Below are 15766 nucleotides of genomic sequence, written 5' to 3'. Positions count from 1 at the left end.
TGTGTGTGTGGGTTTGGGTAGATGTGTGTGTCCAGAGTACCCAATTAGACATGGCCATTACAGAGCCATCCCGGGTGGGCTAGCTAAGGACGAAACTTGGCACTGTCATATCGGCGATGTTATGAAGCCCTCACACAATGAAGCCGAGCCATATAGGTATAAACAAGCACACACTTTCACTCTGTGCCACTTTTATATTAGATCACTCAGTCCTGCCGCTGAGATCCTTAATGGCCCTCAGTCTGTCACAAAGCTCTCCATGACCCCAATTTAAAACAATATCTCTCTAGTGCGCGTCACTATGTCCTTATCAGTCATTATTTAGGTTTGAGTACACATACATTCAGTTTCCAACAATTTTTTTCCCCTGATGATCCATATTTTGTTTCATGACCACACACTTTATTCGTCCATGTTGATGTCCCCTTCACGTCTCTTTGAGCAGAAATGGTCTATAAAAAATGAAGAGCTGCAGTAGAATATTCAGGACCACCACAAAGTAGTGCATAATTGTGAGGAGGAAGAAAAATTCTTATTTCACAAATACACATCTAAAAAGTCTGGTGTGCATTTGTTTTTAGCTCCTGAGTCAAATCTTTGTAGCTGTGGTTACAGCGGTAAGTCTATTGGGCTATTTCTCTAAGTGCTTTCTACAACTCAGATTGGATAGAGAGCTCCTATCAACATCCCTTTAAAACCTGCCATAGATTCTTAGACTTGGTCTTTAACTAGACCATTTTGAAGCATTAATATTTTTTGATTTAAACAAGTTCATTGTTCACTGGCTCTATGTTTAGGGTGATTGTCCTGCTGGAACGTGAATCATCAGAAGTCGTTTCATTCTCTCACCAGAGCTGTAAATTTCTGCAGCTCCCTCAGAGTTACCATACCCTATTGGCTATTTGAGTTGAGTGGGTTTAAAACAAAAACTTGTGATATTTTTCAGAATAGTTTTTTGTAAAAATGTGAAATCCAGGTGTTATTTTTCTTCCACTTCACAATCATCTTAAACTTCGTGTTGGTTTATCACGTAATTCACAAAAATACACAGACGTTTCGGGTTGTAACATGAAAGAATATGAAAAGTTTAAGTGATACTTCTACAACACAAAGCACTGATAATCTTGATATCTTGCATTACGTTAACCTCCTCCACCTCTTACACTGTTCCTGTGGCTAATACTGCAAAATATTCACTCTTACAAATGAGTGTGTGTGCCAGCCTCTTGTCTCACAGAATTAGGAAACTTAGACTTGATTACAAAGGTACAGAGGGAAGAGATAAAAACTGCATTGAAGATAAAGATGGAGTTAGAGGAAGCAATGAGCATGCAAGAGGAGGAAGTGAAGGATCGCAGCACAAGTTTCGCTGTGGGACCAATAACAGCGCCTTTATGTTTTTTTTTGTGGACTCCTGAGTAAAGTCCTGTGAGAGTCACTCACATAAACGCCTTAGAGTTTATCCCAGCATGGAACATTTTCCCCCACTCATTTACAGGGTGGCTTCTCATGCACATCCCTCCAAATTCCATGTTTTGTATAATGAGTGCCTAAAATTTACAAGATTAACTCTCTGGGAGGAATTTGGTGTTTTGTGCATTCTTTTGCATGTGTAATCCCACACACTGGTTTATGAGAAGATATTTAAACGTTTTTCCTGAATCTCCCTCCTTTGTTTTCTGCCCTCTTTGCTTGCTCTCTGTTTTCACACAGATGCAACCTCTCCTCCATCTCCCCCTTCTCTTCACCGGAGGGATTCAGGCTAATTAAAATGCTTGGTGATCTCCATTGTTTCTCCCTGCTTTTGCACCACCCCCAACCACCTGCACTAATGATCAGTGCCTATGATGCACATCTGTCAGGATATATTGGGTGTGGCAACCTGTCTGCGTCAGAGCAGGGTTTAGCCTGGTTGAAAGTTGAAAAATCTGTCCATTGGCATCCTTTCCCTCTGCCGAGTCCCTTAGTTTCTATTCTCAGCTCTAATCACGACCCTCTCAGGTCAAAGGCCACCACCAAGGGTTGGCCACAGGTGGATGAGCAACAGTGAGGCTGATGGGGTTGATTGGGATGAGTAAGCATGTCGAGGCAATATCAGGAGGACAAAACCTTGAAAACGAGTTAAGAAAAAAAAGCATTCCTTCACAAGGAAAAAATAATTTGTTGTTTAGATATGTTGTATAAAGATCTTGAAAGAAACAATGAACCTTTACTTTCAGAAACCTCCCATAAAAAGTTAGATTCAAAATGCTTTTGCAGTATCAACAACACATGAGTTAAAACGAATAGAATGTTGAAGAACCTGAAAAGGAATTTTTCATTTTTAGAAAAATCACATTGGAGAAAATCCAAGAGGGAATAAAACCTTATTTCAATAGTTTTTTGTTGTTTTTTTTTGGATTTTCTGAAATATTTTTCCTTTGTATTTCCTAAAATGCATATTCAAAGTAAGAATTTACACGGTTTTCAAGAAAATCAAGCAAAACTTGAAAAATCTAAAGAATGCTGCTTGCACTTACATTCCCCTTTACTCTGATACCCTAATTTCATTTAATTTTTTACTTTCTGGATGAAATACAATATCCTATGTGTGGTGGAAAATTAACACTGCACAGCATGCTGAACACATTATCCAAATGGTCAAATATGGTGGTGGCAGTATTATGCTATGGGGATGCTTTTCTTCAGCAGGAACAGGGAAGCTGGTCAAAACTGATAGGAAGATGGATTAAGCTCAGTACAGCGGGATCCTGGAGGAAAGGCTGGATCCCATAACTTTATAACATAATTATCCTAAAAACACAGTCAGATGAGTTTGTATACCTCTGCAATTCACCATAAAAGCCCACTTACTGAAATTTTTGTTTTTTTGTTTTATTTCTGAACTTTAGTCCCACTCAAACTGTCTTTAAATTGTTTGAAGAAATTTTTCAGAATATGATGATGCTCCCTATGCATCCATAAAGGTGTTTCTGTGACTCTGTTAAATGTAAGTAAGCACTTACTGCTGGGAATAAGATACTTACTGCAGGGACATACTTACTGTAAACATTTTCCCACTTCCTGTTGGGGTCTAGCAAACTCACCCCATTAAGGCACATAAAAGAAATTAAAGACTAGAAATAGACAGAAAAAATACAAAGAGAGAAAGCTACAAAAAAGAAGTGGATGAGATACCATCTGTTTGTTATTCTGCTTTTCTTTCCCAAGCTTGTTATTGTTCCTCATTTCCTGCTGGACGACAAGTAAATAAGTCTCATGTATACATGTACCAACACTGAGACCGGGCCTCCCCATCTCGCCTTAGTATTGGCCCCAGTTTCAAAGCCTTTTCCCAGTGAGCGGAGCCTCCCAGCGACGTGTAGAGAAAACAAACTGAAGACAGAAATGTTCCCCTGACATTCTGCATCACAGAGGCAGACACACACACAGAAAAAGAGTCAGAAACAGTTTTCAGAGTAAGATATTCCATCATGCACATGATTCTGCAGTCTCTTGCCTACATTGATCCAAACCCAGCACAATGCATCTCTTCAGTCTGCTCTGACTTCACTCCCAGGGGAGGGAGCTCGGCAGTTGTCTCAATTATTTCTTTTTTCCGCTGTTCCTGCTCTCAGGGGCATCATTGGGTTGTGGAGTACAGATCGTAAAAGTGCTCACACTCCTTTCTAATCACATTAGAAAGTTGAAGGAATGCAATAAGAAAAATAGGTCCCTGTTAGGATTTTAGGAGAATGGTCACAATGGCTCACTCAGATAATGAGATATTTCAGAAGTTTACGGGATTTCCCTTATAATTTTAAGATTAACACTCTTGAGGCATCTTAGGTTTCCAAACCACTTGTCTGCTCTTGCTGATTCTCCAGACTGGATTGGATACAGTATATCTTTATTGATAGATGCATAAATGTTCAGCCCAGGAACTCCCACATTTCAGGGATAATTAAATGTGAGTGCTTCACACCCCTCCAAAAAACTTCCTCCTTCACAACACAACCTCTCACAAGGTCATAGCAAAAAGCTGTCACGTGTCTCTTGACAGACACCCACACATCCTCTATTTCCTCCTCAACTATCCAGGAATCTGTCCTGCATCCTCTGCTGTGCCCAAAGCAGCGCTCCAGGGACAGCAGCTGGAGAAAAGAGTGAGGGTGGCCCACCCATTCCTAAAACCCCGCAGGACCCATCACAGGGGTGACCCGGCTCTACCCTAAACCCCGATGGAATGTGTGGATTTGACTGAGAGCTGTAACCAAAGAGCACTCTCTCCCATCTTTAAGCCCATAATGGAGCCACCAGCTACCTGCTGATAATCAGTTTGTTGTGATCTCTCGTTTGCCACTTTATCTTGAGTTGTAAAAAAGGAAAAAAAGAAGAGACTTTTTATGGTTTAGATCCTTCTAACATATGCCCTCTAACAGATCTAACACTTAAATGTTCAGATTGGACTGATAACCTGGATAAATCCAAAACGATTTTGTAAATGAAAAAAAAAAAGGTAGTCAGCCACCTTATAAAATTCTTACTTAAATGTGATAATTTTTTTGTTATACTTCACTAACCTCTAGCCTGAAGAAATCACTTGCCTGAAAGTCTTGGGGATCATCAAGATGTTTTTTGGAACACATTCTGTGAAATGACAGGTCTCAGGCTACTTTACTTCATTAGAATCTTGACTACTTGCCATAATTGAAGGAATAATGAATTCTGCTCTCTCAGAGTAAATCCTGAAGGACAATGCACATCCATCAGTTCATGATTATAAGCTCCAGTGCACCTGGGTTATGCAGCAGCACAATGAGCCTTAATCATAATAGTAAGCTGACCTCTGCATGGCTCTTGATAAATAAATGACAAAATAAATAAATATTTTGGAGTAGACTATTCAAAATCCAGACGCAAATCCAGTTGACGATGCTTTGTACAGCCTTGAGCACATCATTCATGCTTGAAAACCCTCCACTGAGGCTGACTTAAAACAATTCTGCAAAAAAGCGTAGACCAAAATTCCTCCATAATGATGTAAAAGACTCAAAACCAGTTATCAAGTTTAGGGGGCAATATTTTTTTTTTTACATTGGGTCTGGTTGGGCTGATTTGCATTGTTCCTAGAGAAATAAAATAATTATTATTTTTTTTGTATTTACTCAGGTTATGTGCCAATGCCATTTTATGAATAGAACATGAAAATTAGGGGGTATTCATCTCATAGCCTTCATCTGTCAGCTCCAGAGCCACCATAGCAGAACTGAAAAAACTCATACTGGATCAGATGCGCACTGGGTAACTTTACAGAACCAGCCTACTTCAGTCTTATTTATGAGGACTCTTAACAGCTGCTGTCTGGCATTTGGATAAACAACTGGACCATAACAACATATGACCTACATGAATCAGAAGTTGGTTTGACTAGACCTATGTTTCTACAAGAACATTTCGACGTGAACTGGAGAAAAGCAGTTAAAGTAGAATTAAAGTTCAAATCCAAAAAAGACAGGCCTCACTAGACTGTAATGACAGAATGGGCTTTTATCAAAGGGAACCTAAAATATTTTCTTTTTCTGATGCAAGTCAACTCCTAGATCCTCCAGTAACCACCACAGTGTGCATTTTTGTGTACACTCGTGCCTCCATCTGCAACTTCTAAAGACAAGAATGCCAGAAAAACAATTTTCTGATCCCAGAGGTTTGATCATAGCTGCCACTGCTTTTATGGCCTCCAGTAATGACAACAATAAAAGCACCAAAGACTTGCTGTAATTATTTTTTTAAAAGCAGCAGCAGTGCTGTTTTCAGAGCAGTTACATGGGCAGGGGGTCGGGGGATTACATTAGCCGCAGTTAATCGTTAGCGTGATGCGTGCGAAACAGCTTCGCAGTACGGCCCATAAAGTAGGAAGGGGTTTCTCTCCTGGAGTCAAAGTGCTTTTTAGCTAAGTTTAGTGTGGCTGCCATAGGAGTTGCAATGTGTTGAGGAAAATCTCAATTAAGGACTCTTGCAAAACTGCCTACAGGCACGTTAGTTGCTGAGGACATGAAGCAACTAAAGTGGATTCTCAAGTCATCTTCTAATTCAAGACGAGTGAATGCTGCAAGTCACTGACTCAATGCAATCGGCTTGGTTTCCTTGAATAGAAAAACTTTTTAACCAATTTTAATAATAAACTGAATCTGACTGCACTATTTGACAGGATTAATTGGAATGTATTTACTCGACTTAAAATCTGTATCATATGATTGAACTGACTTTGTAAAGTGCCTTGAGACAACATTTGTTGTGAATAAATAAAACTGAATAGAATTGAATTGAATTTTTCAGCTGGTTATATCTTGCAACCTTTTCCGATCTTTTTACCCACGTCTTTTTCCAACTAAGTCATCTTCATTCCTCTGTCACTCAAGTCAAATCTTTGCTTAATCCCATACATCACCACCATCATCACAACCACCCCTACTGCCCTTATTTTAAGGTCCAAAAGATTGGGTCTGCCTGTAGTCTGTGAAAGACAAGTAGGTTGAAGGGTAAGGTGAAAACCACATCTGCGAATTGCAGTAATCATGAGCTTATAGTCTCCAAATAAACCACTGAGGTCAGCTTTGTGTGCCCCTTCTGGGCTTGTCTGTCATGATGTGAAGGATGTGAAGATGACATTTCATTGGGTTTGTGGACAATTCATTATGCCCGTGCAGTATTTATTACATCCTAAGAAAAGCTCTCTCATGAACCCCACATCTTCTTTTTTACCCTCGTTATTGGTTTCATCTTGTTTGTTTTGATGACTTTTCGCCGCATCTCTTGAATCAAAACTTTGGAAATTGTTATATGTTTATTATGAATGTGTCATTGTATATGTTTCATTCTTTAATGTACTTCTTCCAGGGCCAGAAAATATAAGGCAATACCAGTTCACAGCTTTCCCATTGGCACCGGCAAAGAGCTTACCACCGTAAAGTCTGGATTCTACTTATATACTTCCAGCTTTCCTCTGTCCCTCTGAGACCCCATCAAGATAGAGCAGCTCTCTGCCCTCTCTACCATTTCCATATTGTCCTGCCCCGGCTTTGATGTTCACCCTGCCAAGAAAGTGATTTGTGGGTTTGCCATGTCCTCCCCCTGTGCTAGCCTCCGAACTCACCGATGCCCGGACACACTGGGAGTTCCCATTGTTTCGTTTGAGTCGGAGGGGGAAAAAAGAGGAGGGGGATTTGGGTCAGATCACCACAGAGCTGGTGAGACCCCTGTCTTCCTCCTCGCCGGTTCCCATCGCTCCCAACACGACGCACACATGTTGAAAAGGTCACGTCTTGATAGACAACAGAGCACCGGCAATTATACTGCTATTTCTTAGAGGCTGGAAGTCCCCTGTTTCATGTGCAAGAGAGAGTATGTGTGTATGTGTGTGTGTGTGTGTGTGTGTGTGTGCAGTAAGAGAGAGTTTTTTTTTTTTTGTTTACGTTCATAGAGAATAAAGAGGCAGTGTTTTAAGGGGAAAATTAGCTGGGACAGGGGGAACGGGTAGCTGCTTGCAGGGACTTGTGCCCAGATTGCTTCATGTCTGTCTGTCCAGTTAAAGAAATTGGTAAATGTGCATAAGGTAATGGAGGTGTGTAAATGTGTAAAGGTTCCCAAATATAGCCTATATGTGAGTGTGAGAGAACTCAAATCCCTCAAATGGGACTTTTCAAACTGAAGCTTGCTGTCTGAGGCTTTCTTTATTCTTTTGATGTGTCTGATGTGACTTGGATGGTAACTGCAAAAAAAGCAGGTAGTGCTTTGCAAAAGTATTCATACTGCTTGATACTGTTTGAACTAAAATCATAGACTTTAATGGATTTTGTTGGGGTTTTATGTGAAATCTTCATCTCCATAAAGCTTTTCAGCAGATGGAAGCATGAAGTGCTCCAAAATCTCCTGATAGCTAGCTGCATTGACCCTGCCCTTGATAAAACACAGTGGACCAACACCAGCAGCTGACACGGCACCCCAGACCATCACTGACTGTGGGTACTTGACACTGGACTTCTGGCATTTTGGCATTTCCTTCTCCCCAGTCTTCCTCCAGAATCTGGCACCTTGATTTCCGAATGACATGCAGAATTTGCTTTCATCCGAAAAAAGTACTTTGGACCACTGAGCAACAGTCCAGTGCTGCTTCTCTGTAGCCCAGGTCAGGCGCTTCTGCCGCTGTTTCTGGTTCAAAAGTGGCTTGACCTGGGGAATGCGGCACCTGTAGCCCATTTTCCTGCACACGCCTGTGCACAGTGGCTCTGGATGTTTCTACTCCAGACTCAGTCCACTGCTTCTGCAGGTCCCCTTTTGCAGGTGTTTAGAGTTAACTCGTTGATTCAGATGATTAGGTTCATAGCTCGTTTAGAGACCCTTTTAATGATATGCTAATTTTGTGAGATAGGAATTTTGGGTTTTTATGAGCTGTATGCCAAAATCATCCGTATTAAGACAATAAAAGACCTGAAATATTTCAGTTAGTGTGCAATGAATCTAAAATATATGAATGTTAAATTTTCATCATGACATTATGGAAAATAATTAACTTTATCACAATATGCTAATATTTTGAGAAGGACCTGTAATTATCTGAAGAGTGTGGCTTGCATTTTATTCAACTCTGAGACAATATAGTGTAAAAGCATCTTTTGCCGAAATTACAATGGCAGGTCTTTCTTCGCCAGCTTTGCACATGTACAGAATGAAATTGTTGCCTATTTTTTGAAAAATACCCCAAACTCAGTCAGATTGAACAGAGCGACTAGGGACAGCAATTTTGAAGTATCGCCACAGCTTCCCAGTTTGATTTGGTTAATTAGGTTGACTGGTCCAATCTTTTGCTGCCTCCAACAGTTTTTCTTCCAGTTGGCCTGTATTTAGCTCCATCTATCCTCTTTCCTGTTCCAGCAGAAGACATCATCCCCACAGCATGATGCTGCCACTACCATGATTCTTTATAGAGTGATGAGTACAAGGCGAAGAAAGTGTTAGTTTTCCACCATATATAGTGCTTTGCATTCCCCCACCTCAGCTGTGGATCTCTGCAGCTCTTCTAGAGTTACTATGGGGCTCTTGGCCCATAGTAACTCTCATTGAAGTTTCACTTGGAGTTTCTCTCATAATGCTCCACTTGCTCTTTTAGTTTAGGTGGACCGCTATGTCTATGTTGGCTTGGAGTTAGTTATGTCACACTCTCCATTTTCAGACGAAAGGCTGAACAATCCTCTTGGGATATTGAACACTGTTTTAAACTTCTCCACAACTTTCTCCCTGATCTGTGTGCTGTGTTCCTTGGTCTTCATGATGTTGTTCTCTAACAAACCTCTGAGGCCTTAACAGAACATACACACAGGTCTTAATTTGCTAATTTGGGGTGTTTTGATGGTAATCTGATGTTTGTACCGGACATTATAGGTATCGGTGTGAAGGGAGGTGATACGAATCCATGCCACAGTGTTAAAATTATTTGTTTTTAGAACCATGTATGCCTATTTTTGCACACATATGTCTTGTGTTAGTTTATCACATAAACTCCCCAAAAAATGCTAGTTAAAGGGACAGGAATACTTACAAGGCGCTGTATTCCCAGTTTCTCTTTCCCACTGAGCAAGTATTGTTCTCTAAGGATACATTTCATTAAGAATGTCAGATTGAAGAAATTATGAGTTACGACAAGATCAGACCACTCTTTGACAGATCTGGAGATCACACAGAGAGGATGCAGCGGTCCCTTAACAACTGAAGTGTGCTGCTGTAATGTACAATCTGTTGCAGCTGCCTCGCATACCTTGCACCAACATCTTTGTACGTTTATGTGTGCATGTGGCGTCATTCTTTTTATCCCAGAGGCGGATTTGACGACTGTATCGTGGCTTATGAAAGACCAGTGGGGTAGTGTACCCCCGAACGACTGCTCACCTAGAGCGCCTTGGAAGGAAAACTGGTCCGGAGGGTTACTGAGAGGCCCCACAGTGCATTGCATTCAGGTTGCTGTGCATGTTAGACATATTAAGGCCTTTAAATGGCTGTTAGTAATTGTCCCTATAAAAGAGCAGCTGTATCCAGAACCGACTGCAAATGTGGCTGCTGCACCTTTACTGTCTCTAATACTTAACAATAATTTTAAATAAGAGAGTGTGTTAGAGCCTTCTCGGTGTAAATACACTGTGTTTGCTTATGAGTACGTAGGTTGCCCTGGATATGCACTCCGCTCTGGATAATTTCCAAGTCCAATCTATATTGCAGCCAGCATGTGGAATGCACCTTTGCTCCTGGAAAATCTCACCTGAATGACTTAAGTTTGTGTGCGTGTGCTTTTAAATGTGCACACGAGTAACCATAACCATAAATGTTACCACCGCTCCTAATTTGTTCATTACAGGAGCTCTTGTAAAATAGTATGAAACTACAAAACATCAAACCACTAATGGCATCATCCTTGTCATCATGGACAGCGATGAATTGGTAAGGGCTCGACTTAGTAAGCACTGCCCTGGGGAGGAGGGAAAGAATCACTCAGTAGTCTACAAAGGGGCTGACTCTTTGAGTCAATGACTCATGTGTGCTCATGATACGGTTGGGTGGTGCTGGAGGTGGGGGGCACCAGGTTAAAATTTGTGTTTGTTTCTCTGTTGCAAGGCAATCCAGTCTAGTTTTTATCATTATGAAGTGTCAACGACTGGGGATGCCCTATGGAAAAACACTTAACAGTTTTCTGTGGAAGAAAAATATCCTACTTAGAGCTATAAAATCAGCCTATCGGTTCACGGAGTTTCTATTGTCAGCCCTGCTATTTTTTATGGTTCTCTGGCACACTGAAGTGTGAGATTCCTTACTTTCGTTGCACGGTCAGAGTTTAAGTGAAGATGGAGTTATGGATAATGACTTTTTGTTCTCACAGCTACTACAATAGGACCCTGAATGTTTGGTTAAGCATCTCCAGTACACACCATTTGAACCATTATTTGTTGTAGTGTAAAAAAATAATGCAGCATCCTGTAAAACTGCATTAGTTTTTAAAAAGAAGAATTGGCTGGTTTTCTCTGATCCATGCAGGCTAGAAATCATATATATATATATATATATATATATATATATATATATGTTCTGTACAAAGTTGAATGTGCTGACAACAAAATCACACAAAAATCATTAATGAAAATCAAATTTAACCAATGGAGGTCTAGATTTGGAGTCACACATAAAATTAAAGTGGAAAAACACACTACAGGCTGATCCAACTTTGATGTAATGTCCTTAAAACAAGTCAAAATGAGGCTCAGTATTGTGTGTGACCTCCCTACAACGCCTGGACATGCTCCTGATAAGACAGTGGATACTTAATGGCAGTCAGGCTACCTCTGGCGAGCACATGGAGGGCCATTTGGCCCTCCAAAGAAATGCCGCCCCACACCATTACTGACCCACTGCCAAACCGGTCATGCTGAAGGATGTTGCAGGCAGCAGATCACTCTCCACGGTGTCTCCAGACTCTGTCACGTCTGTGAACACAACCCCCATTTGTGGACATCGGGCCCTCATACCATCCTCATGGAGTCGGTTTCTAACCGTTTGTGCAGACACATGCACATTTGTGGCCTGCTGGAGGTCATTTTGCAGGGCTCTGGCAGTGCTCCTCCTGTTCCTCCTTGTACAAAGGCGGAGGTAGCGGTCCTGCTGCTGGGTTGTTGCCCTCCTACGGCCTCCTCCACGTCTCCTGGTGTACTGGCCTGTCTCCTGGTAGCACCTCCAGGCTCTGGACACTACGCTGACAGACACAGCAAACCTTCTTGCCACAGCTCGCATTGATGTGCCATCCTGGATGAGCTGCACTACCTGAGCCACTTGTGTGGGTTGTAGAGTCCGTCTCATGCTACCACGAGTGTGAAAGCACCACTAACATTCAAAAGGGACCAAAACATCAGCCAGAAAGCAAAGGTACTGAGAAGTGGTCTGTGGTCCCCACCTGCAGAACCACTCCTTTATTAAGTGTGTCTTGCTAATCACCAAAGATTTCCCCCTGTTGTCTATTCAATTTGCACAACAATATGTGAAATTGATTGTCAATCAGTGTTGCTTCCTAAGTGGACAGTTTGATTTAACAGACATTTGATTTACTTGGAGTTATATTGTGTTGTTTAAGTGTTCCCTTTATTTTTTGAGCAGTGTACATAGGGCTGCATTCACCAAATGCATACAGCTTCAATAAATATTGGATTAATGTCTCTGTTGGTTGCATCTTAACCACATGCTTCTTGTGGCAAAAAGCATGTGGCCTATTTCTGGCTACTGTTGAAATCTGGATTATTCCAGAAGCTTAATGAATATTGTCCTGTCGGAACACTGAACAGTATCCAAACATCTACCCAGAAAATGTTTCTTCAGAAGGCTTTTGATTTGCTAATGGTGCAGCTGCAAATTTCAACTATCCCTAAAGGTGTGGATCTTGGAAATTCTTCCTTGATCGGCACCCTTTCCATGCGTGGCAATGTAAAACAGCCTTTAACACTGGACAGGAACACTTGGGTTCCAGCATCTTCCAGTTTATATATATATTACATCATTATATTATATTCTATTATGCTGGTTCAGTTTCAGTGTTTAAAGTTCAGCTTGGTTGGCGGCAAAGAGTGAAAGACCGGGGACGTTGAATGATGTAATTTTCAGTCATTTTGTCTTGATTATGTCATTGTATTTTATTTTAGAGGTAAGTATATTATTATCAGTTTGCCTTAAATGAGGTAAAACCTGTAAATGAGGATAAATAAAACTTTTTAGTGTTTGACTGTAGAACTGGTATGCCATACAACAAACATGTTTTCGTCCTTCAATCTCAATCTCTTTCGGAAATTCTACTGAATATAAAACAAATTGAAGAGTGGACTCTAATTCGGAAAACGAAAATAACACCTCTTAGTCATATTTGATAACACGAATAGAAAGAGAGAGAGAGAGAGAGAGAGAGAGAGAAATATTTCCCCTCAAGAATGAAAAAAGATGACTCAAACTGACAGATCATCCAGACTAAAAGGCTCACATTAGTGCTCCAGAGGCTATGTAACTCATATCTAACGCATTCTTCAAAAATGTTCCCCTGTTTACCTTTCTCTCAATCTCTGGGATCTATGTGTGGCCCAGGGGCAAAACAGGAGTCTTCACCTCACTTCCAAAGTCTTCTCTGCAGAGTCTTTATGGCTCGATTTACTGTACAGCAGCATCTATAAAGTCATTTAATAGGGTTAATGTTGTTAGGTACACAGGCCTCAGTTGCCAGTAAACATGTTGCTTATTAGCTCACACAGAAGAGAGCAAAGGAGGGAGAAAAATCATTCCCTTTTACTTCTTTAGACATGTCTTTCCTCTATCTTGCTCAATTCTGTTTGTTTCTAGATTAATGAATCAGAATCCATATTTTATTTGCACCACATGTATATGTCTCAAGGTTAAGAATAAAACCTCTTGAGACAAATATTCACATGAAGCTGCCTATTGCCATAACAATCATATACTTCATGCATACTTATCCAACCTTCCAGGAAGCGATAAAGGACTAGTACAGAGACATGAACCTCAGGAAAGAGGATTCAGTTCAGCAACATGTCATTAGTTACTTCAGCGGAGGGAATTTCACTGTAAAAATATTTGATTCATTTTATGACACTAAAAGAGCTCAACTGGCCTATTAAAATGGTTGCATTAATCACCATACCATCTGCTGAAGTGGGTTTTGCTGCAGGAGTTCCAGACACAACACCCCCAGGTTTGAATGGACAAGATGTAGACCAGACCACCTGGTCGGCTGACCTGGCGGCTCCCTGCCGATTATCACCTCTGTCTGTCTGTCTGTCTGTCTGTCTGTCTGTCTGTCTGTCTGTCTGTCTGCCTGTCTGTCTGTCTGTCTGTCTGTCTGTCTGTCTGTCTGTCTGTCTGTCTGTGCTCCTGGATGTATGTCTCCTTCGTGAGGACCCTCAGGCTTTTTTCCAGACCTTCCAGTACTGGACAAGCAGACCTCGAGCTGCCCCATGACAAGTTAGGACCAGTTGGTTGTAAAACTGCATGTTAGGTAGTGGCTCCTTGTGTACAGAAATCATAAAGAATCATGAAGGTACAGTGCCTTGAAAAAGTATAAACACCCCTTTGAAAATGTTTTATATTTAGTCACATTATAACCCCAAACTTGAATTTATTTTATTGGGATTTTATGTGACAGACCAACACAAAGTGCTGCATAAGTGTGAAGTGGCAGGACAATCATACATGATTTTCAAATGTTTTGCAAACAAAGATTTAAAAAATGTTTGTCTTCAGTCTCCCTTACTCTGATATCCCCAGTAAAAGCCAATGCAACAAACTGCCTTTAAATGTCACATAGTTAGAAGGGTTTACCGGGGTGTATTTTCTTCAATAGCATAGCTGTTCGTCAAAGGGACTCAGATGTTTGTTAAAGCATGTTGATAAGAGAGCATCACAAAGACCAAGGAAAACTCCAGACAGGTTGAGGGATAAGGTTAGGGAGAAGTTTAATGGAGGGTAAAACTATACTTTTTAACTTCCCAGGGAGCACTGCTCAATACATCGTCCAAAAATGGAAAGAAATTATGGCACAACTGCGACACCACTGAGACATGGCCATCCAACAAAACCAAAGCAGCGACAAGGCCCCTGGAAATTCTGAAGGAGCTGCAGAGGTCCAACTATTGGTCATGTACTCAACACATCGTGCTTTTATGGATGACTGGTAAGGAAAAACGGCATCACTGAATGAGAACCAGAAGTAGTTCTGTTCGTGGTTTGGTACAAGCCATAGGGTACATAGCAAACATCCGGAAGAAGCTGATCTGGTCAAAAGTGACAACTTCTCCAAATGCTAAACATCATGTCTTGCAGAAAACTAACACTGAACATTTAGTAGTAGTATTTCTTCAGTTGTCATACAGTAAATACAGTCGGTACATCATGATTATACATATATAATACAATGCAATGAATTATGTTTCAGAATGGCAGGCAAACAAACATCACCCTAAATACCCCCTCCCCATCATGAACCCTACCTGTGTTGGCAGCATCATGCTGTGGGGATTCTTTTCTTCAGCACAGACAAAGAAGCTTACAAAAGCTGATGCAAAAGTACATAATGGACTTTTCAGGTTTTTATTTGAAAAGCTTTTTTAAAGGATATTTTTCTTTCTTTCTTTCTTTCTTTGTGGTTTTAACGTGACAAATTGTGAAAAAGTTTAAGAGGGTGGAATATTTTTTGTGTGTGCAAAGCACAGTACATGTGAGGAAAAACATGAAGGGGATCTAAAATACTCAGATAACTATTCATGAGTCATGACCACCAACAGAACTGTAAATATGATTCAACGTATTATCCTTCATTTAAAGACAAAACATCCTAAGCGCTTTGCAGCTCTATGAACCCAGAGCTTATTCCTACTTCTTCTTAAAACAATTACCGATCCGTTTAGTTGTGATGAATGAAATGATGGACATGTCTTTAAAAAATTGATCCGCTTTTTTTTAACCTTCCTGTAAGTCAAAATTGATTACACGCCAAATCTGTGAATGGGCTCTTTTTTTTTCAAAGAGCATAGACACACATACACTCACTCACACAGGGCGAGGGGGCTGTGAGGGTGAGGGAGGCGGTGGGGACGGATCTTGGAGTCTTAAGTCATCGAGCCAGCCAACCAGCTCCCCTTGCTGAATAGATGCATGATCACCCTAACGCGAGGGGAGGCGCAATGGGCACAGAGCT

Source organism: Girardinichthys multiradiatus, chromosome Y, assembly GCF_021462225.1.
Source record: "Girardinichthys multiradiatus isolate DD_20200921_A chromosome Y, DD_fGirMul_XY1, whole genome shotgun sequence".
NCBI classification, from domain to species: domain Eukaryota; kingdom Metazoa; phylum Chordata; class Actinopteri; order Cyprinodontiformes; family Goodeidae; genus Girardinichthys; species Girardinichthys multiradiatus.
The sequence above is the reverse complement of the archived record's forward strand: the minus strand, read 5'-3'. Positions refer to the sequence as shown.